The following is a 23,773-nucleotide window of genomic DNA, read 5'->3' as shown; positions in this document are numbered from 1 at the left end:
TTAAATGACAAATCCAAAACCGGGCAGATAAGAGTGAAAGAACTGCGTTAATGTTTTAAAAAGTTGTTTTTACTACAATAACATACCTTCCTCCTTTTATTCATTAACCAAAAAAAACACTCTTGCATCCCTCTGTTAAAACACATCATTTATATTATATCATACAAGCAACAATTGAATTTACTGCAGTAATACATATACGGCAAGTATTACCATTTGTCCTAAGGTAATATTGTTTCATAAGAGAAAATTTTATGTTTTACAAAATTATTTAATCTATTTTTTTGTTCTTACGGCACAAGTGGCCCGTTTTTTTGACAGTAAAGGTGGTATGAGAGAGGGGGAGAGATATGCAGCAAGTGACCACAGGTCGGAACTGAACCCGGGTCAGCTGCGTTGAGGACTAAATCCTCCAAACATGGGTCGTGCACACTAACCACTATGTCACCTGCACGCCCAGATAATCTCTTTTTAAGGCCTATTTAGCTTCAGAAAGTAAAAGTAAGGAGCATTTGAATGGGTCCAAATTGGGCTGGTTATATAAAGTTTCTTATTTTATGCTAGAAACTGAATAAACTTTTTCATTTAAAGTTTGTATTTTCATCTTTCCATAACCAAACATTAAGTAATTGTAATAATTAACAGTTAATTGAAATGTGAAAACAAACCAACAATGTTAAGGGAGCCCAATGTGTTACATAAACCTCAACCTTTTGTTTCATGGTTTAATCAAAGATGATGGGTAACAACTAAAATAAGAAAATACTTACTTTCTTTTGAATGATGTCTCCAAGTGGAGAACACTTTCACAGAAAACAAAAAAAACAAGAAGTGACCCCTGAGATATGAAATAATTCAAACAAACTAGTGCATATATTTAGATTAAATGCAATAGGAAGTGTAATCATGTAACTATCCCTTTCATCCTAACCGAATGCAAGGGTACATATATAATTTTGTTTTTACACACTATATATATATATAATGTATAAAAACAAAATAATAGAGATTTAAGGTGTCTTATATACAATAGAGGGATCTTATGAGGTATGATCTATTGGAGTGCAAATACAGTATTGTGCAAAGTGTAAACAGTGCAGTTGCAGGTTTGGGAAATATATAAGTAAATACAGGGTTATTGCAGAGTAGTCTTTTAGTAACATAAGTAAAATGTCAGAGGTGTAGCCCATCACCCTCTTCTCATAGGATCACTGCTCTCTTAAGATATATTTAAAAATATCTTCTGTGAAGAGGGTCCATTGGTTTTAAAACTAAAAACAAAGTGCTTAAAGTCACTGGGAAAGACGTACTTTTTTTTTTTTTACTTTTTGTTGCAGCCTAACCAAATTTAATGGTTGCATTTAAAATCCCGGGGGAGCTTAATAAAATCACCACATTTACAGTTTTTATAGGGGAGACAGAAATGGTTTTATCATGCAGCATTCCTCCCGGTATATCCAACATCTAATACAGACTTTCTTTTATATCTTTTTTTAAGTGTCCTGTCCAGTATCATTGCAGCAAAACAGAGATCTGGCTGCCGAATAGTTTAACAAGCAGATTTGCTTTGCCAAGACAAGCTCTGTGGATATAAGGCTCTTTTTAATATATAAATATTATGCTTTAAAGTATTCATAGATTTTTGCTTTTTGTTTTCTATTGCAATTGTTCTGTTATTAAAAACAAAAGGGGTTGGGGCTGGAAATGAGGGCAGAAGAGAAAAAGTAAAAGAGAAAAGGAAATTAGTCTGAATGGAGACTTGATGACACCATGATGCCATTCTTCGGAGCAGATCTTTAACTCTGAGCTTCAGATTATTTTTTTCTTGCCTCCTTTAGGTATCTTCTTCATAGTGGGGGTGACAAACTTTGCTCCTTTTTGAGCCGTGTTCTAGAAGTTGGGTATTTTTAACATTCTTTGTTTTTGCTCTGACTTGATTTGGGCAACTTTAGGAAAGAAAAGAAGATTTTATAACTATGTCTTTATGAAAAGCAACACCATACCATTACCTGAAATGTTCTAATGATTTTCCAATTTGAAAATTAGCAAAGAACAAATGGTGTAAAAATACAGTTACATAAGGTATGCACTGATATCTATATGACAATGCCTCTTTGCTTCAGCTAAATACCCCCAGTTCTGTGCTACATCACAAAACAAATGCACGGCCGACACCCTTTCCTCTCCCTCCTGTAACACAGACACAAATCTCAACAAGAAAGAAGTTAACGTTGTTTTTAATATTGAACTTATCCTGCACACATGTTAAAAAAATGACCATGGATCTCGATTTTAATATCCAAGGGAAGAAGAAGTTGTTGGTTGCTTGTTAAATGTTCCTCTCCTAAATTACCAACTTTAAGAAATGAACACATGAAACAAACAATTTTGAATTGTGTTCATTTGAAAGTCAATGTCAATGTTGGAAGAAAGTGTGACACGAGTAGAATATTATATCAAACTATGGATTTTGTTTTGTCTTGCTGTCCTAAAATGAAAGGTTAGATTTTTTTGCAGACTTCTTTAAGCTGCCCTGTTTACCTTCAGAGGCAGAAAGAGGAGCTGTGATGAAGCTGAGACTTTCACCACCAACACAAAACTCTCCCGGCGAGTGGAGCATCCTTATGGAGCAGCATCTGGGAGGCTGACAGGAGCACTCTATTACCACTCAGAGAAAGGAACCTGAGGGCTGCAACAGCATCGCTACCAGCAAGATCCAGCTGTGCAGATGCCTCCAAAACGTACACACAACCAAAACCATGCAAATGAGGAGAAACATTTAGAACAAACTTGCTCCCACCACTTGACAAGACGGACTGTATTGTGTGAAAAGACCTGTGCATGGGTGAAGGAATGGAGAGATGAATGACTGAAAACAACCACAGACCCTGGATGAGCCCTCAGCCTTTTTGCACTGCCTGAGTTTAAAGCCTGGGGTAGAATAGCTAACAGCTCCTCTCTTAGCCTACGCTGCTGGGCACATTAACTAAACTCATATCGCTCTCAGCCACTATTAATTATTCACCACCTCCTCCTCTATTTTCCCTACTTTCAAAGAAGAAAAACTCTTAACGTTAAGCATAGCTACTGCAGTCACAGAACAACCTTGTGCTTTTGATAACTTCCTTCAGCTTCTTCTACAGCCATCAGTGCTGGAGCTTCGGTACACTGTTTCTCCAAAAAGCTGATCATTCTTACAACCTTCTAAAAAATACGAATTTTTACAAGCTGATGAACAGCAGATCGGTTAGATAATCTGTGCGTTTTTAAATAGCCTACACTCCATCGATAACAGAACAATGAAACTGTTGCTTTTCAATCAGCAGAGCAGCATTTCCATATTTAAAGTGTCACACAAACAGCTATTAACTCTCTGGAAAATTACCCTTCATTCCTGATTTTTTTGGGATTTTCTAATAATTGCAATGGCACCATCATGGTTTGTTAAGCTAAGGCAAGTTTATTTATATGACACATTTCAGTAAGGTAAGGCAAGGCAAGGCAAATTTATTTGTATAGCACAATTCAGCACAAAGGCAATGCAAAGTGCTTTGCGTGATTAAAATATAGGAAAATAAAACAGAACATTAACCCTTTAAAGCTACAGTGTGTAATTTTCAGCGACATCTAACGTCCAGACTGCAGACCGCAGCAACATGAACATCTCCCCCCCACCGCTTCTCCCCCCCAACAGTACGGCGAGCGTTACGGGACAAAATATCTTCCACGACGTCCGCATCACCTACCTTCTCAAGTGATGAGGTTTGTTTACATAGATAATTAACCAATAGTATTTCATTAGTCTGTGTGTTCAGTTGCCGTAGTTACTTTCGAGCGTAATGGGCGATCTCGCAATCGCTAGTTTGTTGGCTCTGAGCTGCCGTAGCGCAAAGATGTCAGCCTCCATGGCTGCGAGACCCGCTCCTATGTAATTATAAATAACGAATTCTAAGGCAACGCAAATATTAAGGTTAAGAGGCTGAGCTCGTAGATGATGATAAATAACATAGTTATGTATAATAGATTACATTTCTGACTGTATATCCCTGTAATTATTACACACTGTAGCTTTAAAGCCCGATCCAAGGATAAAACAAAACAGAAAATTACTTTTTTTTGGTTTAAAGTCATTTGGCCTTTTAACAAAATATGTAAAAAGACAAAACAGAAATACATTTTTGATATTAATAATTTATTACTATGCGATAAATCAAGATTATTTTTTGTGCAGTCTTCTGCCCTCTGTTATCAGGTATATCTGATTGTGTACAATAGGATTTTGAGCAAAGTTTTTACCATTGAATTATGCAAAAGGTGTCAAACGCAAAACGTTTCAGAAACCATATGTATCAAATATGATACATTTGGCATTACAGGGTTAAAAGCAGTTGGACTAAAGACAATGAAAAAGAAAAAGTAGAAAGACATTCAATGTTAAGGGAATGAGCTATTTCTATCCCTCTTTATGGTACCTAGGAATATATTGATGCCCCAGATATCCAACCAAAATAAGGTGTTTTCAATTACTATATCTGAAACAAAATGAAATCTAATTAGAAATATCTACACTCTAAATAGCTTTTAAGAGGATGAATCCTATCGTCAAAATTACACTATGAAGAAAAAGTGCTCCTGTTTTTTTCACTTTCTTTCTCCAAAATTCAATGTTAAAGTTCATGAAAAATGTTTAACATCGGAGAAAACAGAAGTTTTTGAACATCTAGTCAAAGTCTGCTCATCATTCCAGTATAAAACAAGTTGTCCATGCTCCTCTCATGTTTCTAAATTGGCTTTTTAATGCATAAACAGCACATCATTTTATCTAAATGTTGAAAAATCATCTAAAAACTGTAATACCAGATATACTTCTAAAGAAAAGCTATTTGCAATAAGAATAGGGAAACACGAGGAAAGTGTTTTAATCTCTGATAACCATGTTTTAGATCAAAAAGGTTGAAAAATGACAGACAAATGTCCACTTTAGGGCTGAACTGACTCGACTGTATGTCACAGCAGAATGCTTGGAGCACACATGAGACATTTTCAGCTTCACATTTCATAATATGCTCACAATTATTCTGATGAGGGGAGGATGAGTCCTGGCCGTTTTCCAAATTAAAATCACAGTCGCCGGTGTGTATCAGTGCGTCGATAGCTTAAAAGTCAAGGTTCAGGCCTGAGTCTTTGGGTTCTTCTCTGCAGATACGTGTGCCCTTCTCTGGGCCTCAGCGTCGGACAGATGCAACTTCAGCATCAGTAGGTGAGAGTGACTTGTTACTCTCCGTCCATCTGAGGCATCCATGCGGAAACGGATCCAGCTGGTGCCAAATATATTTCTGTTTCAGCAGTGACAATGATGAAACGGTTCACATGGATGTCACCATTGATACAAAGCAGCTGGTGTGGCCTTCCTATGCCTTCACCTTCATAATCTCCATCGTTCTGTTTGCACCAGCCAGCCCCCCCCCACCACCTCTTCCTGAATGCATCGGTAGGAAGCCAGGTCTCTCTCGCCGGGGCACCTGTGGGTGTCACCTGATGGGGGAAAAGCAAGTGGAAATGAAAGCAAGCAGCCGATTCTGTCAGAGCGCATCAGTGCTGCTGTCTATCACACTGGTGACCTTCAGGGGGCCTGCCTATGTGTGCATGCATAAACCCTCAAAGTGTTTGCGTGCTTGGGAATGTGTGCACGTTAAGCCACTGACCCACGGGGAAGGGATGTGAACGTGTGCATATGCTTGTTTATCAATGCAGGGTGTGCATGACCATGTGTGTGTATATTAGCGCCCCGATCGCGCCGATTGAGTGCACCCGTAAACACATAGACCTCCAGGGTGTATGTATGAGTATGTGTGTCTGTATCAGTGCAGTGATCTGTATGAAATAGCTGCTGTAGCTGGTAGGTCCCTGACAGCCCTCAACTCCAGAAGCAAAAGCTCCTGATCTTATTTAGTAGACTATCCTGACTTTTGGCCCAAAGAGTGTTTACAATTTAGCAATTGGACGAAACTTCAGGCAGCAAGTATCCATATGTCCTCGGACCTTAGTACCAGTATATCATTATTAGTGCTTTTATTGCCTCAGCAATATGATTCAGAAAATACCAAACCCTAGGGACCAAAGACAAGAGGATGGTGTTCCAGCCCCCCTTCCCTAACTGGGGATGGGTGTATGGGTTTGAGCAGCCACTGAGACAAGAGAAGGAGAGCAAGAGTGTCCTCTGCACCGCTGACTCGGAGAGGATGGCTGTTCGGCTGTGGCTGTCGAAGCGGGAGGAATTGAGGGAGACAGGGACCAAAGCCCGTCAGCTCATCCCTTAGGGTGCCTTGGCCTCCCAACTACAAGTCCGTGTTTTAGCAAACCATATGTTCACCCTCTACCCAAACCCCTCACCCACCCAGTTAGCAAATAAACAAGTCAGGAAGCCATGGCCAGAGGGAAGTCTTGTTTCCCTCTCACTGGCTTTTATTTCCTCGTACTTACTCGACTTCATGCAGACTCTCTTGTCTCACAAACCACGGTTTGGAGATGGGATAAACAGTTTGTTGCTCATAGACTGTCAGCAAGGTATGTTTTTGGGGAAATGTTAATGTTGAATAACCTTATTTTCAGTTATTTCGCATTTGATAAAGAGATCTAAAGACATTTGGAGTTTTTTTGTATAGTATTGACATATGAGATTTACAGGTTTTTAATTTCTCTTTAGGCATCTAGATATGACATTTTTCATTGTGGCCATTTTGTTGCTGTTTTGTACTACATTAGGATGCGTTACTTTCAGCTTTTGTTTCTCAGCTCAGGTTGATTGAGGCAGGTGGTTCTCAGTCGATTTTGCGGGGAGTAAAGTAATTGTTACAGGCATCAGTTGCATCATTCATTGGGGAGGCAGCATCAAAGTCAGCAACTCCAACCACTTGAATTTCTGGAAATTGCTTTTTAAAGAGAGACAGTTTAAAATATGAAATGTCCAAATGCACTGTAGACACACGAGTGGTGCAAACTGCAGAGTTGGAGGAAATTTAAATATTTATAAAAGCAGCTATAAAAAGGAGGTTGATGGTTGACACTGAGGTTCTGATCCCACTCTGCTGTTGAGTTCTAATCATCTAATTAACTTTTCTTTTTAAAAATGACTGGTGACAAATCTTGCAGGTCCACTAAGTTGTTGGAAACTATGGTGACTATATGCAAAAGCAGCGATCAACCTACAGTTCCTGTTCTGAGCCAGCATGGGTGCCTGCTGTAATTTAAAATGTTTGCATTGTTTGCAATGTTTGCATCTATTGGTTTGGAGGGAATTAAAGGCACACTTTTGACTTTGTGACCTAAAGAGTTGAAGCATTTGAGTTATTTTAAATGTTACCTAAGGCCAATATACAGTGCTTGACACTATCAATGCTACAAGCAGAGTTCCCCTCTTGAAATACCAACTATGTAAGTTGAGAAAAGACTCACCGTTACCACCAGGTAAGAATGTAACACTTTACGGCGACAGGCTCTTATGTAGTCATGGAGATAAGGCTTTGCTCTACTATTTTTCTGCCTCCTATGCTACAGGTCATGGCTGAGGTAAGGAAAACAGTTTAAAGCTTCTGAGGAGGCTACAAAGAAAAAACCTGAAGGGGATGATCGTACCACCCTTAGAGAAAATTAGTTTATTCAAGTATACTAAAAGTGCAGTAATTTCATACTTAAAATCAGGCAGTGCACTTAGAGTTTACTTATTCTAAGCTATAGTTTATATACTTAACAATAGTATAATCAAGTGTACTTGACTATACTATTGTTTACTAAAGTGTACTTTAAGTATACTTTAGTAAACTTAAAAATGTCCCAATTTAGTTCGAAGACGTATTTCTTTAGTAATACTTCAAGTACACTAAAAGTACAGTGTTCGGTATACTTTCTAAACTTATACTTAAGTATTCTTAATAGAATTTACTTCAAGTATACTACTTTTTGCTTAGGAAAAACAAGAGGCGATCATGGAAAGAAGTTTGTTAGATGGCGTAGGCTGAAAGAAGCCGGATAGAAAACCAATTCTCTTTTCTCAACTTTATTATTAGACTGGTAAGATAACGCTTTGCTCCCAGGATACAGTCATATACTGTATCTTTGTTATTATTTCAGATGTTTGGTAGAACCAAAATACAGGTCTAGCGCCCCCTAGTGGCCAAAAGATACATGGCGTGCCTTTAACTAAGCCATGCAGAGCAAAAGTTCACTCTTTGCATGGTTGTAATATACAAGATACAGAGAGCGCAAACTAGCATGGACAACACATCTGATAAAAATAGAGAAATATTTTCAGAAAAAAGGTAATTGCTCTGTAAGATCAAGTCGAATCAGCAATGTCACATCCTGCCTGGAGCCGTAGAGAGAGAATGCAATTCTTATTCTTACCCTGGAAGAAGCCGACAGCGGAAACAGCTGATCAGTTACATCAGAAGTTACCTTGCATGTCTGCTTCCACCTCCAGTTTGGCACATGACCTTTTTTGGAATAGATAAAAAACACCTAAAGCAAACAACTTTGCTGTACTGAAAGTTTTTTAGGCTGTTTTCATCAATTATGAAATATGACCTGTAAAGTCAGTTAGTGTTGAAATGATTTTAGCTATAACAAACAATAATGTAAGTATAGCTGATTGATTCCAAAGTGTATAAGGATCTGAAATTAGAGACAACTTCAGTTAAATGCATTCCATTTTCAGTTAAAAACACTTTCCTATTATCCTAAAGAATCATAATTCCAGTTTAGGCCTCTGTGTCCGGCTGTTAGGAGGAAACAGATGGGAGGGGCACATGTAGAGCCAATCAGTCCACCCTTTGGGCAGGAGAAATTGTCCAGAGATGGACAGATGTGCCCAAGGCCGGGCATTCACTAGCAGTATTTAAGGCTCCCTCAGGGTCTGGGTACTCACTGACCTGCAATCCAGCAGCCGACAGGCAGCCAGTTGGCGAACCAAAGTTCTTCACAGAGGTCAGTCCTCAGCCAGACTTTTAACTCTGAACATCATTAAATTCTGATGTTTTTTAAAAGGCTAATTCTTGTTGTTCACTCTTGGTTACTCAATATTAAAACTTAAAAATCTTACAGTAAAGTTATATAGGTCATAGAGCATCTCACTTGTGTGCATATAAAATTAGATGGAACTAAGGTGATAAAGATGAGAATGGAGTGAAATTTCCAAAGGTAATGGATTTATAGACACTTATCTTACAATTTGGCAAAACAAATATTTTTCAGCAGTTTTGTGCCAGTCTCCTGATAAGAATTCTTGTTTTACTGATTAAAACCTTAACCTTTCATAGTAAGTGTAAAGGGCTTTCATCTCTTCAGTTCTACTGAACCTGTTCTTATCTGGTTTATTTATGTACTTATTTTAGAATTCACTTTGCACTAAAGGATTACAGCAATGATGCTGAAAAAGCACCACAGAGACCAGAAAGAAGATTTGTTTTAGGAAGTGGAAGTAACCCGCTGAATAAAGTTTATGATATAGATTTTTGTGACTGTTTTCATATGTAGAAAACACTGCAAGATTCCAACAAAGATTCCACAATAACCAATCAGAGAAGCTGATCTGGGAGCTGGCAGAGAGGTGGAAAGCATTGCTAATGCAAATTGCTATGATCACTCCTCTGAAACAGTTTATTAACACCTAAATTAACTTAAATTGTCGAACCTGCCGGTAAAATACGTTCACTTTTATTATTTTGGTTCCTGTAGTTTGGATTACGTTCATGAAAAACGCTAACATCAAGAATACCCTGCTGAAAAATAAATGTGCTAAGTGTACTAAAATTTAGCATACTTTTGTGTACTTGAAGGCACACTAATCATTACTATACTTTAAGTGTGTTTATGATTAGTTAACTTGAAGGATGCTATTTTGGAACAACTAATTTTGTACTAAATATATTTTAATTGTAATTAAATTGTGGACAAGCTCAACTTGAAGTGTATTTAGTGTACTTTGATGTGCTAAAGTGGAACAACTTAAAGTATATTTTGTATACTTTAAGTATATGAGTTTATATGTACTAATATATGCTTAATTAGTCAAATTAAAGTGCACTATGGTTGTATTATAACTACATTAAAAATGATTTGTTAGTGTCTTAAAAATATATAAGCTTTATACTTTTAATATACTCTTACTGTGGTAATAATATGCTTAATTATACTGTTGGCTTATTCCAATTACTAAAAAAGCATACTTTGCAGTTAATAGTAAATATACTTTATCCTTACATTGCTATACTACTTTCTACCTTGCACATTCTTGCAAATGTATTAACAGTATACTAAATGCTGAAAGACTTGTGGATATACTTCCGTGCAGATGAAAAAATATACTTTAATGTATTTGAAACATGTCCAAATTATAGTACATTACAAATAATATAACTTGTACTATCTCAGAATGTATAAACATTTACATATCGACGTTAACCATTTTCATTATAAAACTTACAACACATTTTCAAATATTGGTACTTTAGTACACTTTGTAGAAATATGTCAATTTCAGGCAGCAGACCTAAACATTACAAATAAACTTTAAAGAACGCAGAGGAATACTGAACAATGAAAAACAACATTCCTTATTATTGCACCCCTAAACCCTCCCACCATACAAAAACACGCCCACCACACATTATTTTCCTTTTTTTGGCTGAACTGCTCATTGTTACATTTTCGTCTGATGGCCGTGCGCACATCAGAGACACTTGTCTACGGAAACTCCAGAAGAACAGCGTCTGTTAACCAAACAGAGAGATACTGTAAATTCATAGTATTTTTGAGCAGTACATCAGAAAAGTCTGACAAATTGTATCAGTATGATATACCAGGGTCCATAAGTGCACCAGAAAAAAAAATTGTCCATTTCAGTTGAATTTAAATAAATCTGATGCATCAAGTGGTTTTATCAGATCTGATCAAAAAAATTAAACAAAGTAACAACAAAAATTGTCAGAGATCTCAGAAAAGAAAAAAATTATGAATCCGCAGAAAGAAAGGGAAGAAAAATCCTTAAGTTTCCTTGTTTTTCCTACCACCCTCCAGGGAACCGGATGGCATTCAAATTGGGAACATCCTGCATCAACATCTCTGGTGGAGTCTAGTCCAGTCCATACAATGAACTGCTCAGCTGTAACAGCAGATTCTGCAACTATGTAAAAAAAAAAACAGCCTGCACACAAATGTGCAGAGCAATTACTTCAATTGGAAAATAAATCATGTAATCACCATAATATAAATTGGTTTTTACCACATTTATACAGACAAAAATATAAAGTAAAATTATCAATTTACATGTGGTTCACTGTCTAAGAAATCATTATGGTCAGTAGTCAATACTTGTATCTGGAAAAAACAATCCAGGACACCTATGAAGGGTTAATTTTACGTTAACCCCTTGTGGGGGTTTTACAGCAACATCACACAAGATGTAGCTAGCTTGAAAGTGCATTTTCTTTTTTAGAAGAGCACATGGGGGGTGTGTTAGCCTCCTTCTCACTGTGCTAATGCATTCAATAAATCAAAAGAGCTAGTAAAATTACATATATTACAAAACATTATATCCTGACTGGTTTTACATCTCAAAAAATATATATATTTCATTCACAGGTTCATGTGAACTCACCAGGATATTCTTCAACACAATAATACAGCAAATCTTCCTGCTCAACCGATTACATCTCCTGTTTCTACAATACAAATATAATAATCAAAATCGCGTTTTATACAGATATCTTAAGATTTCAAAACCAAATGGGAATGTTTTGAAAGTTACCTCTCTCCATGCAGACCAAGGCCTTAAAAGAAAAGCACGCTAGCTCTGAGCAGGGAGGAGCCGTGACTAACTGCTGTGCAGGTGTGGTGCATTCAAAGTCTATGGGAATTCTGATATCAGTACTGAACCAAAAACTCCCCAAGACTAAAATTCTTGGGGAGCTACTACTTTACAGACATCAAGGCCAAACAACCTCCACATATCACTCCTATATGCATGAAGTGCTGTCAGCGACTTTTAAATATGTGCACTCACCAATTGGTCTTGTTTGCAGTAGCCCTGCTTTGATCCATTAAACAATACTAATGAAATGTTCTTTTTTGAACACTTGAGACAATTGTAATGTGTTAAGTTTATTTCTTTTGCATTTGGCCAGTATTAACTTTTCTGTTGCAATGTGGGTTATGCTATTTGTTAGATCATAATGTAGCACTGCACCAGCTTTAAACCACTTGCTTTTCAGCAGAACACACATTTTTGTGCACCTGTACTTTTGAAGTGAACATTTAGTGTTTTGTTCAATGTGGTTTTGTGTGTAAGATGTATTTCTTTTTCAAAACTTATTAAACATTACATAACAACTGCAATAATTGCTATCTGTGTACTTTACACACAGCACAAAATTGCATAATAGGGTTTAAGTGCATTTTTGTAGTTATACTATTGAACACTTTCCAAAAGAATTACCTGAAGTACAAGCGTATATAACTTCACTTCATAATTAGATTCAAATGTAACTTAAAATGCACTCAAACTTAATATTACAGTGTCGATATTAAAATGTGTACTTTTAAAATATGCTTTCAATGTACGTTACAATGACAACTTTGAGCATACAATTTAAAATATAGCAAAAATATATGTAAAAACAAATTTAAAATAAGTACACTTTAGAAATTACACATAACTTTCACTTAAAGTATACTTTTTTAATAATATATTTCTATAAAGTGTAACATAGTGTAATTATGTTAAAGTGTGTTAAAAGTATTAGCATGAAAGCGTAATGTTAGTATACTTTTTATATATTTACAAAAAGTACAATTTGTCTAAGTACATTTTCAGTAAACTATAGGAAATATGAATATACTTGAAATACAATAAAGCACATTTTTTTTTTACCAGGGTAGCGGCGGAAACCCCCAAGAGGCTACCGGGCCAGAGGCAGCTGTTGCCAGGGATTTCCAGTGACAGTACACCAGCGGTGCATTGGGTTTTCATGCTGGTCTGAGAGCGAAATAATATTTGAAGGCAGGATCGTAATCTTGCTGAACTCACTGCACAGATGATGTTTTGATGTGGACTTTAAAAGATATTAAAACTACTTTTTACCCGCTACAGCAAATATAGCAAAGTAGAACATAAGCTCTAAAGGTTCAATTTAAAAGGCCACACAAAGCATTCAGCTAAAAGTTCAAAGCAAAGCTCCCTTGAGAGCAAGCATCTGCAATAGAACTACTTTTAATATATCTACCTGCAAAGGCAATAGTTTGAAAGGTATCAAAAAGAAGAAAAAAAGCAAACCGTTATACTTTCCTGTTGTCTTTTTAGATAAGCACAACTTTTCTGCTCGTGCATCCGTGAGAGTGTGTGTGTGCAGGGGGGATTTATCGGGTTTCGTTTGTTTTGGGCTAGAAGCAAACCCGGATACTCTGACATGAGTTAAATATTACGTCTCCTTGGATAATCCTCTTGACTTTTTGCTGGCCATTTTTACTTGTTGCTATTTGATTATTTTTACGTGTAAAAAAATGCTAAAAGAAAACCTCTAAGTTGTTTTTTAAAAAAAAGATGTCATCTGATTTAAAGTGGCCTTTAAAAAGGTTAACATGGTAATCACCACTTCATACATTTTGTCGTTATTGATTTTATCAGTAGAACACATGCACAAACATGGACGCACCCTTAGTGACATGACAGCCTGACTGGTCATTTGAGCCATCAGTGCCCTTTCCAGATTCCAGAGCAGTAAGGCCAATTGATCATATCACCAATCTTTAAGAATGGCTCTGCAGGCAAATAATGAGAGAGGGGGTTGAATGGCACCGAACGCACACATTTACATAGCCACATACACAAATAAACGTATTCCATCCACCTCATTCTCTAATCAAGGAAGGAGGCAGGGAGGACTGTGGGTCACAACAGCGACACTAACGAGGGGCGACAGCTCCTTGGCGCTCCAGGCAACGACCAGCTCGGCTGTCGAGACGGCGGAGAGAGTCCGCCAGGCACGCACTGAGGCAAGGTTGGCTGTTTTTGGAGGGAGAGGAGAGAAAGTGGGGTGGGGTGAGGGGTTAAAGGATGGATAGAAGTTACAAAAGCTGGTGGTGCGGGTACACAGAGAGGTGACTATAAAGTGCAGATCCAGTGTTACAGAAACACTTTTCTTTTCATCATTTTTATTATCTTATTAAGAGAGTCTGCATAGCGACACACAGAGCAGCAGCAGGGATGCCAGGGCAGCAACACACACACACACAAGGTCTGATACACAGCCTGAGCAAGCCACCGAGCCCTGAGGCCCCCCTCACAGAGTGCTGCTGACCCCTCCCTCTCCACCTCGGTTCCCCCCTCCATCCTCCTTTGGTACACAGTTTAACTTCTGTCATTTAGATGAAGCAAGTGAGTCAGTATAGCTGCAACGAGAGGATGTGACAGGCTGGTAATGGACAGGACAAAGAGGGGATTTATAAAGTATTAGTAAACCTTAATAATTCACTAAACAAAAGACCCCAGGAGTCCCCCGACTCTCTGGCTCTCATCCAAGCGCTGATGTTTTCCTGTCTGCCTGGGCCAGCTCTTATGGAGAGATGATGCTAAATCATCGACCAAATAAAGACAGTGTATTGCCCTCAATCTAAAGAGATAAAAGAAAATATCTGTGAAACAAAACTTTAAAGAAATGCTTTAACCACTGAAACACCCAATAGGTAATACAGCAAGGTTACAAAAATTAGTGGAAAACTGCCTTAGCATTGTGGTTTCCCTTAGTTATATTTTTAAAATGTTCAGAAAAACAGAACATCTCATTCATGTAAGCCAGGAAGCAAGACTGGTAGAAGTTAGAATTTACTAGGATTTGCACAGATATAACAGACAGAGCAGCAATTAAAGCTCAATGGAAGATGTGACAAAGTTAAACAGGGACCTAGACTTATCATTCCCACTATCACAGTTAGAGTAATATTAATAAAAGGGGGGGGGGAAACATAAAGACATCTGCTGCAAAGACATGCATCTTTATTGTCACAGATAAAAAATGGATATAGGAATGAAATAAAGCCGATACTGACCTGCTTCATAGAACAAACCCTCCAGGTTTACAGGCATTAAAAACAAATGATAAATATGCAGAAATGTACCTTATGGACACTGTTAGGTATGGTGGAGGATCTGTACTGCTGTGGGCCTTGTTAGACTGCATAGTTTCTGAAAATTGTTATGGAGATATAGTTACTCTAGGAGGGCCCTTTTTGCTGCATTTAGTCAATAATAGGATTTTTTTCTCCTTGAGTGGCATGCCCACACTATGTGGTGGCAATACAAACCTGAGTTCTTATTCTATACAGGTTATGACATCCAGTAATCTGACAGGCCCAAGTAAAATAACTCACACTACTAAAAGCAAACAAAAAGGAGAAAAAATAAACTTATTTTACAAATCATAAATATTAATGATACTACTGGAGGCATAAATACACAAAGTGAGATCTCATGTTTCTGTTTAAGAACCTATTGTCATGCATCCATTGGACTCCAATTCTTCTGGATTCTGAGTAATTTGCTCCTCTTTCTAGTTTTTAAGAGATATTAAAATAAATCTGTCCTTTTATTAATGCAAATTCTTTACTGTATAGTGACCGCCTAGTTCACAGAACAGACAATCCTCACCTTGTCAAATGTATATTCTGCACTCACTGACCGCCAATTAGCTCTGATCAGAGTTTAGCAGGTCATGATTAGACAGACTGGTGGCCTCAGGGATGCACTCACAGCTTCTCAGCTGCTCCATCACCAACCAGACTTAGTTTGCTTTCCCAGCAGTCAACTCTCTGAGTGCTGCTGCCATGGCTGTGAGTGGCAGGCCCATTCATTAGATCCCTAGACGCCCCCACTGGCTGCTCTTTTTGCTCCCCTTTGAGTGTGTGCTGACTGGGAGTGGTGGTATTGGAAATTACAGCGGAGCAGTGATGAGTGTCAGTACAGAGCTCTGGTCCAGTCTGTTGTGGTCTGGTGTGACAGCGCTGCAGCCTCTCCACCCCCACCGTAACGCCCACAACCACTCCTAAATACCCTGCCTGAATTGCCTCAAGAGACGTAGAGGGTGATGGGGACTGGCACCGGAGGGGCTGTCCTGGCTGGTGCCTTTGCTGGTGGTCTCTGTGGCCTATTAGTGTCTTGCTATGGGCCTGTCAGACTGACAAAACAGGGGCCTGTCAAATTAAGTAGAGACTGAATATCGGAGAAGAGTATTCAAACGCACCAAGGGGACATGGTGGAGGGGAGGAGAGAGGACCAGGATGAGGAAACCACCGGTGCTAATGTCGACGCTAAGTGAGAATGACAGTAGGCTAGCTGATCGGAAAAGGAAAAAACGGAGAAGCAGAGAGAGAGATAGAGAAAAAGAGTAATGTTGGTTTATAATGGTGGTGTGGTTGTCCTGAGGAGACTTGTTAAGGGCAAGTCCAGACAGAACCAGACAGTTACCGTTCCCAGGGATCTGAGCAGGTAAAGTGCTCCAAGTTTGGCCCAAACCGCTCAGAGTTACAGCTCTTCCACTTAATGAGATCAGACTGATGCACCATGAGGGCAGGTATGTGTGTGGCTGGTGCGCAGTAGCCAATCATCCCAAAACACTAAACCATTTATTGGAACAATAACTATTTCCTCAGCCGGCCTGCAAAGCTCTGCTAACTATTTGTGTCAGCAAGCACATAAAATAACAAGCAGTTATCTGAGCACCAAAGGCATTTTTCAGATTTTTCTGTTGTGTGTTTAAATACAGAATTAAACTGACTCTACTTTCTCCACATTTAACTCTTGAGGCAGATGCAAACGCTTCAGGCCATTATGAAACCATATAGTTTATTTGCTGTAAATAGATCAAAGGTCGGGGACTGGATGTGGTCTTTCTGTGTAGGGATGGTTCTATTTTTTTTAAGAGAGGGTTCTAGGTCATCACTGATAGATTCCAAATCTGCTGTAGAAAAATGTCAAATATCTGTTTATTTTTGTAGACAGGATAAGAAATGTGGGGAGACATAAAATAAACAGCTTGTGAGATGCAGGATATTGTGCCAGAGGATTAAATGTCATGTTCAAAGTTCTAAACTAAATTTATTATGTCAAGATTTGTTGTTTCCTATCATCTAGACAGCCCTGAAATTACTTCAATTATCTTTAATACTTCCAAAGATACAGCAGCTGTATTGATAAAAAAAAACAAAAATGAAAAAATACTTAAAGCTGAGTTAAAAGTTGCAGATAACCTAAGTTTCAGGCTCAGAGCTGAAGGATCCAGTATTCAAGGCAGACAAACAGATTTCTCAGAACGTTTACTGACAACAGAATCACAGTAAGCAGTGGAGACAGCAGGTTAGTGACCATGATTTTCTGGAAGTGAATGATCACGAATGTGCAAGTCACTAACCTGGTCTTATAGTTCAGTCCGAATCCAGAGCTAGAGAATGGTTCCAGCCGAGCGGCTGCCAACGTGGTGCGGCAGTCGCCTTCCAGCCACCGATGTATCATGGTCAGAGGACAGGCAGGAGATCAGAACTGATCAGACAGTTCTGCTTAGGATGATCCAGAGTGCAAAGCCAAACCCAATATCGCTGACATGGTCGGTTGTCAGAGCCGGGAGGTCAGAGATCCGGTTAGGTGCCGAAGAAGAATCCAGGACGAAGTCGGGTCGCAGTTTCAGTTACAGTACACAATGCAGCTGACAGGCTGGACGAGGGCAGGCAGACTCAGTGGTTGGGAAACGGTTCCTGTTGGTACTCAAGCAGGCAGAGATCTGGCAGGAGTCAGATGACAGTTCAGGCAAACAAATTAAAGATCGAGAGGCAGAACAGGTCAGGATAAGGTAGTCAGACCACAAGAACGCTAGAAGACGTCTCACCAAAGACTCGAAATAATATGGCACTGATGACTGGTCTGAAGGCTGGTTATTTAGTGACTAATGAAGGTTGATCAGATGAGCAGGTAGTGAGAATTAGTGATCAGATCAGGCATCAGTGCTGAGATCATGATAAAAAGACAACTTAATGCGATACAGTGTTGAATAATATACACTTTACCTTCACAAAGTTTTTCTAAACCAACGAAATTGCACTGAATTTTTTCCCAAATATAGTTTTTATCTTTCCGAATATCATTTCTGAGTTGACACATCCTCGACTTAAAATGTATTTACTGAATGAAATTAGCGGAAAGCTATCTACAGCTCTTTGTTAAGAAATTAGCAAAGGCCAATATATTTTTAGAGAATAACTTTTTTTCCCCCTACGACCCCAAAACAACCTTGCATCAGTATTACATGATCTGTAGTAATATATATCTTGACAATGGTTTACCTGTCTCACCAATTATCATGCTTTTTGTTTCTGGAGAGTCTCCTCTGCTCTATTGTAGAGTTTACTTGGCTTTAAAAAAGCTACACCGATGTTCTAACAAGATCTTACCATAAACACTAATAGCTATCAGATATCAGATCATCCAGCTTCAACTTTCCTCTTGCAAACCCACATCACACTTCTGCAGAGCACCCATCACATACTTTTATAAATAAAAAATCAAATTACCATGTTATGTTATTAGGCTATGTTATGTTATTTTGCACCACTGTAGTATGCAAAAAAATACAATAACACAAAATAGCTCATTCTAATGTCATTCAAGAATGATGGATACTAAAGTCTGAAAGTCTGCAAGAGAAAATGAGGCCACCACTTACTGTTGACTGTTTCAACTAATGATACTCCGACCACCTGGGGGCACTAACTGAGCGTCAAAACTTTATTCCCTGGTGGTCAGTTGATGCTTCATTTTGAACTAATAATGCTAAACCAGATAAAAATATTATAGAAAATTTACATAAAGGACAAAGCAGAACACTGCAAATTCTACGTCACTGATCTCAGTACACAATCATTATTCAGAACGATAGCGCAGAAATTAATACACATGCTTTAGAGACATGGCAGCATTTAAAAGTATGAGTACTTTAGTATTTTAAAATGCTTAAGTGCTCTAAGGAGGGGAAGTTTGTTCATAGGAGTTTCTTAACAACAAACGTGTTCTTCTATTTTTATATTTCCAGCCTGCTGTCACACTTTCATTCTGTTGATGTCACTTCCTCCTCATTAATAGTCTGCATATAAGCTTTTGAATTAATCAAATTGTAGCCCCTAACTCTTGTTCCTTCACCTTTTTTGGGGTAACCAGTAAGAATTGTATCATAGGTAGGAAAGGAAGTTCAGTCTGCTGTCAAAACTCCAATCAGCCTTTTGCCTTTTAAAGGTCATTACTTGGCCGAAACACACATGGAATATTGCTATTCAAATAGTGACTCCAGACTTCTAAAAATAGTACAAGTTATAGAAATGCATGAAACGGCTGAATTAAGTTAGTATGTATCACATGCAGTACATGTGAAACAATAATATATTTTTGTTCATTTCCGTTAGATGGTCTTTGCTAATAGGTCATATGCCACAAAGGATTGTGGGATTCTTTCTTGCTCCCTTACTCTGCAAGATCCTTAAGCTTAAAAACCTCCTTTCTCACTGCAAGCACTATTCAGACAGCACTTGTCATGGCGGCAGCTGATGCATTTCTGCTCCGTCAAAAGAATCCTGACTGCTTTGCTGCAATTGGATCAAGCCATGGGCTCTGTCCAAAGTAATCTAATTACAGCGCCTAGCTTCTGCTCCAACACCCTCCATGAGGTCCACAGTAGGACCTCTATGATGGGTCCTTACCAAACTCTTCCATTGTTTTTCCCCTTAGCATTTGCGATGTGTATTTTTGTGAAGCCTCTCACTATGTGATGAGTAGTTGAGTAATGTGTTGGTAAGATCATTGCTGATTTTCTTTTGTTTGAGACGGAAAGTTTAGTATAGGTTCTTCATCACTATCATTCAACCAGTTTTCACTTTAGTGATCAACTAGAGAGCTTAAAAAAAATAATGTTAGAACTGTAAATATACAGTCATATGTTTATATTACTATATTTTATGTATTTATTACTGTTTTCAAGGCTGCAGTTTCAAAAATAAAATTGTCTAGAGCTGTTTTAAACGAAATTTCTTTTTTTTCCCTTCGTGTATACAAAAAAGGCAAAAAATAAATCAGTCTAAGTCTAGACATTGTGTTTTTCTTTTTATAGATAAGCAGGTGGTATTTTGTTTGTGGTTTTGGTCTTAGGACCATACATTTTTAATGCGTGAAAACTTGCTAAGATAAATCTATGCCATATTAGTTTTATTTTAGCCTAAAGCTGGTGCGTGTTAGATTTATTCTAAACTTTTGTGATTTTTACTTTCCTTATAGGGGTTTAAAAATTCAGCAAACTTTGATAAATATCTCTCCATCTCATTTACATCTATGTTGCAATGCTCCACTATGTAAGCATTACTTCAGTGCTCTTAGCATAACACAGAGGAGCGGAAAGCAGGTGAAAGTGTCAGCGGCCGATGCTGCTCTGTTTGAGCATATAGTAGTGAGGGGTGCTGTGGCTCTGTGTGTTTTGGAGAAGGTTGCATCTCCTCTTCTTATGTCGCTTTGCGTTGCTGAGACGGAGAGGCTGATGTACAGTGGCAGCTCCCCCCTCGCAGCCACAGGCCTGCCTAGAGCCACTGCAGATGATAGTTTTAATTGCTTTCAATCTTTCAGGCTAGTCCCTGCCCAGTGGCACAGAGTGTTTGTCTGCATGCATGTGTGCTATGGTGTGGGTGTGTGTGTGTGTGCCCACGTGGCATGTGTTTAAACTGAAATGTCTCTGAGTTGTGCACACATATGTGGTGTGTGTTTGATGAATGTGTCTCCCTGTTATGAGAGGGAAAATTAACAGAGAATTAAGGCCTTGCAGTGATACATCTGATGCACACTTCTCTGCAGAAAAGAAGCTGTTCATTAGATATCAGTCATCATGAATCCACGGACTATGACATGAATAACGTTGACGCTTAAAAAGATCGCTATTTCCATAAAGGTTACACGTGTTTATAAATAATAAAGTTCAAGGTTTGCATTTAACATTATGGAAAAAAACACTCTCGGTCCTTAAAAGCATTTAAACACAGTGAACTACAAACCAGCTAATCAATAATTCACAATAGAAGTGGAAACGGCATAACAGCAGAGGGAGAACAGTCTAACATCAATGGGAGTTTTTTCATCATATTTGTGTGTCCGTTTAAATCAAATAGGGCTTGTAGATTAAGAGGACTAACTCTCATTTTGATTTGGAAATAAAAGGTACACAGTGCATAAGATTAAAATTGAAATAAGTAATTTTGCTCAAAATAAGTGATTTTTTTCTTGAATTGAGGAGATAAGTGAGACTCTGTGCCAAGAGGATTTACATTTAGAACAAGAAAAAGTAATTACATTGTCATATTTCAGGTACATGTTATTTAATTATCTTATTCTAAAAGTATAAAAATCTCATTTCATTGGCAAATCATCTTATTTACCAAGTCAAATTTAGGGGTAAATACACTTAATTAAAGAAATCTTAACATATTTCTGGATTGTTTTTACAGTGAGAGTATTTTGACATTCTGTAGTAAATATTGTAATGATCAAAATGCAACAATATGGCAACCCTGAAATGCCAAAAAAAGAGAAAAATTACTACACCCTAAAACACTCAACCATGTAAAACTCTAACAGAATCAGATAGTTCTAATTAAAAATTTGTTAAATAGTAGTAAATGATAAAGTAGTATTTGTGAAAACTGCACATTTTCCCAATAATTTTACCCAGTTTTTTTTGTTTTTTTTGGAGAGGTTTTTTTTTTTTTTTTTTTTTTTTTTTGTTCTTTTTTAATTCGAGACTAACAAATGAAATGTTTTAAATTACAATAGACATTTTTGTTAAGAATACAGCTTTTATCAGCCAACATGCAGATTCCTAACTTGCCAATTTTTCTTATGTTTCTTAAAAGGAAAAAGGTTTAAAAAAAAAAATAATAATAAGTGTGGGGTAAATCCTTCTTATATAAACTTTGAGTAATTATCATGGAAAGAAATCACATTAAAACAAAGCTTAGCTGCTGTTTTTGATGCATTTGTTTGATGGTTAAATGAATCAGTAAAGTCAGGCCTGCCAGCCGCTGGAGAATGATCCCCTCATGAAGCCACAACATATCGTCAATTGATCTGTTATTCAGAAAAACATGCAATCCACTTTCGGGTGGTGAGGGGGGATTGGAGGGGTGATTGCTTGTTCAGCAAGTCTAACACTGCATGCTCACCCACTCCCATCCACACACGCAGACACATCTGGCCTGGGGGGAAATTAAGCCCCAACATTCCCACAGAGGCTAATCTCCATCCATTTAGCAGGCTGTAATATTTAATCAGAAGGCCCTGGACCGTCTCCCAGCACCACAAGCTGTGGCGTGGGTCATATGTTCACAGGAAAGGCCAGCCCAGGGGCGACAGAGGGGAATTCACTGCTAAAAGCCACAGTGCATTCAACCACAGAGCCCCACGTGCTGCTTCTCTCCGCTATGCTGTGCTCCTCTAAGCCATGGAGTTAAGAGAACAGAAAGCTCTAAGGGGATGTGTTGATGGGATTTTATTTATTTTAAACTGCTCTGGAAGCAATTGAAGTTTTTAAAATTACTCCCGCCCAGAGTGCCCTTCTTTTGAAGAACAGCAGAAAAAATGTGGAGGTCTATTCACACCAAGAAAAAGGGCACAGCTCACAATTAAAGGTCTGTATCACTATTTTCTGAAATTGGACACTATATCTGAACTATATATACATTTATCATTTTTAAAATCTCAACTTCTTGGACTGGATTATTCTGGTATAAATTCTTTACTTAGACTTTCAGTAAAGGTAAAATAGAAAAGGTTTTCCTTATTTCTAAAATTGAAAAATTAATAGAGAGAAATAGGCATCCAGTGTGGGGTTTTCAGATCCTTTTCAGAGATTCAGCTCAATAAATATATCAAGAAGAGCAAATTTCATAAATGAAATAGATGCTAAAAAAGAAAGAATTATGGTATTATGGCAAATGTATTGATGCTATTTCTGTTGCTTTTCTAACACTTTTTTTTATTTACTTCCTGTAATGCTTGTATACTTAATGTTTTGTTTAGAAATCTGTTTTCTATTGTTATATTGTTTTGGGACCAGAACGTTTCGGAAGCAGTGTATCGCAGTAAATTTTGTTCCAAACTTTATCTTTAACCCTCTACATTTTCATGCAAGTCCATTAAAACTTTAATTGGAAAATATGATTTTAAAACTGAAAACATATTTTTCGTATGCTGATCTTATTCAACATTTGACTTTTTTCTTTGTCTTTTTTTAATATGATTTTTTGCGCTCTGTGTGAAAATTACTGTAACACAACTAATCAAAAAATTGGAGCATTTAAATGACAATTGCTCTTTTCTAAAACTGTCCGAAAACTCTTATTAAAGGTCTTCTCTATTGTTATTGTTGCTCTTATTCTGCCAGCTCTCCACCTCATCGTTTTAAAGGGAATGTTTGTGACATAGGACATTCAGCACACTCAGATCTGGTGTTAGGTGTCCTGCCTGCAGGTATCTCGCCGGGCCCAGCCAACCTCTTTTACACTCACACCCAGAAAAGGTCAGGTCTGGCACCAGCAGAGTGAAAAGCTGCAGCTTAAAAGCATTATGGAAATCTGTTTTTACCAGTTCATCCCTGCATGTGCATCTGAACTTACTGCGTTGCACACTCGACTCCTCCTGCAATGAAGA

At 37.9% G+C, this 23,773-nt stretch overlaps 1 long non-coding RNA gene across 1 annotated transcript; it reads right to left on the bottom strand.

Annotated features, from left to right (window-relative positions):
- Positions 1-10,672: 10,672 nt before the first annotated feature.
- On the bottom strand, positions 10,673-12,331 carry LOC119793724. Its single transcript, XR_005282129.1, has 4 exons — positions 11,804-12,331; positions 11,654-11,717; positions 11,064-11,200; positions 10,673-10,766 (listed from the first exon to the last, which is right to left on the bottom strand). It is a non-coding gene; the product is annotated as an uncharacterized LOC119793724 (long non-coding RNA).
- Between the last annotated feature and the right edge of the window lie 11,442 nt (positions 12,332-23,773).

This window comes from Cyprinodon tularosa, unplaced genomic scaffold, assembly GCF_016077235.1.
Source record: "Cyprinodon tularosa strain WSP-4 unplaced genomic scaffold, ASM1607723v1 ctg46, whole genome shotgun sequence".
NCBI classification, from domain to species: Eukaryota; Metazoa; Chordata; class Actinopteri; order Cyprinodontiformes; family Cyprinodontidae; genus Cyprinodon; species Cyprinodon tularosa.
This window is presented reverse-complemented; position numbering and strand designations above follow the sequence as displayed.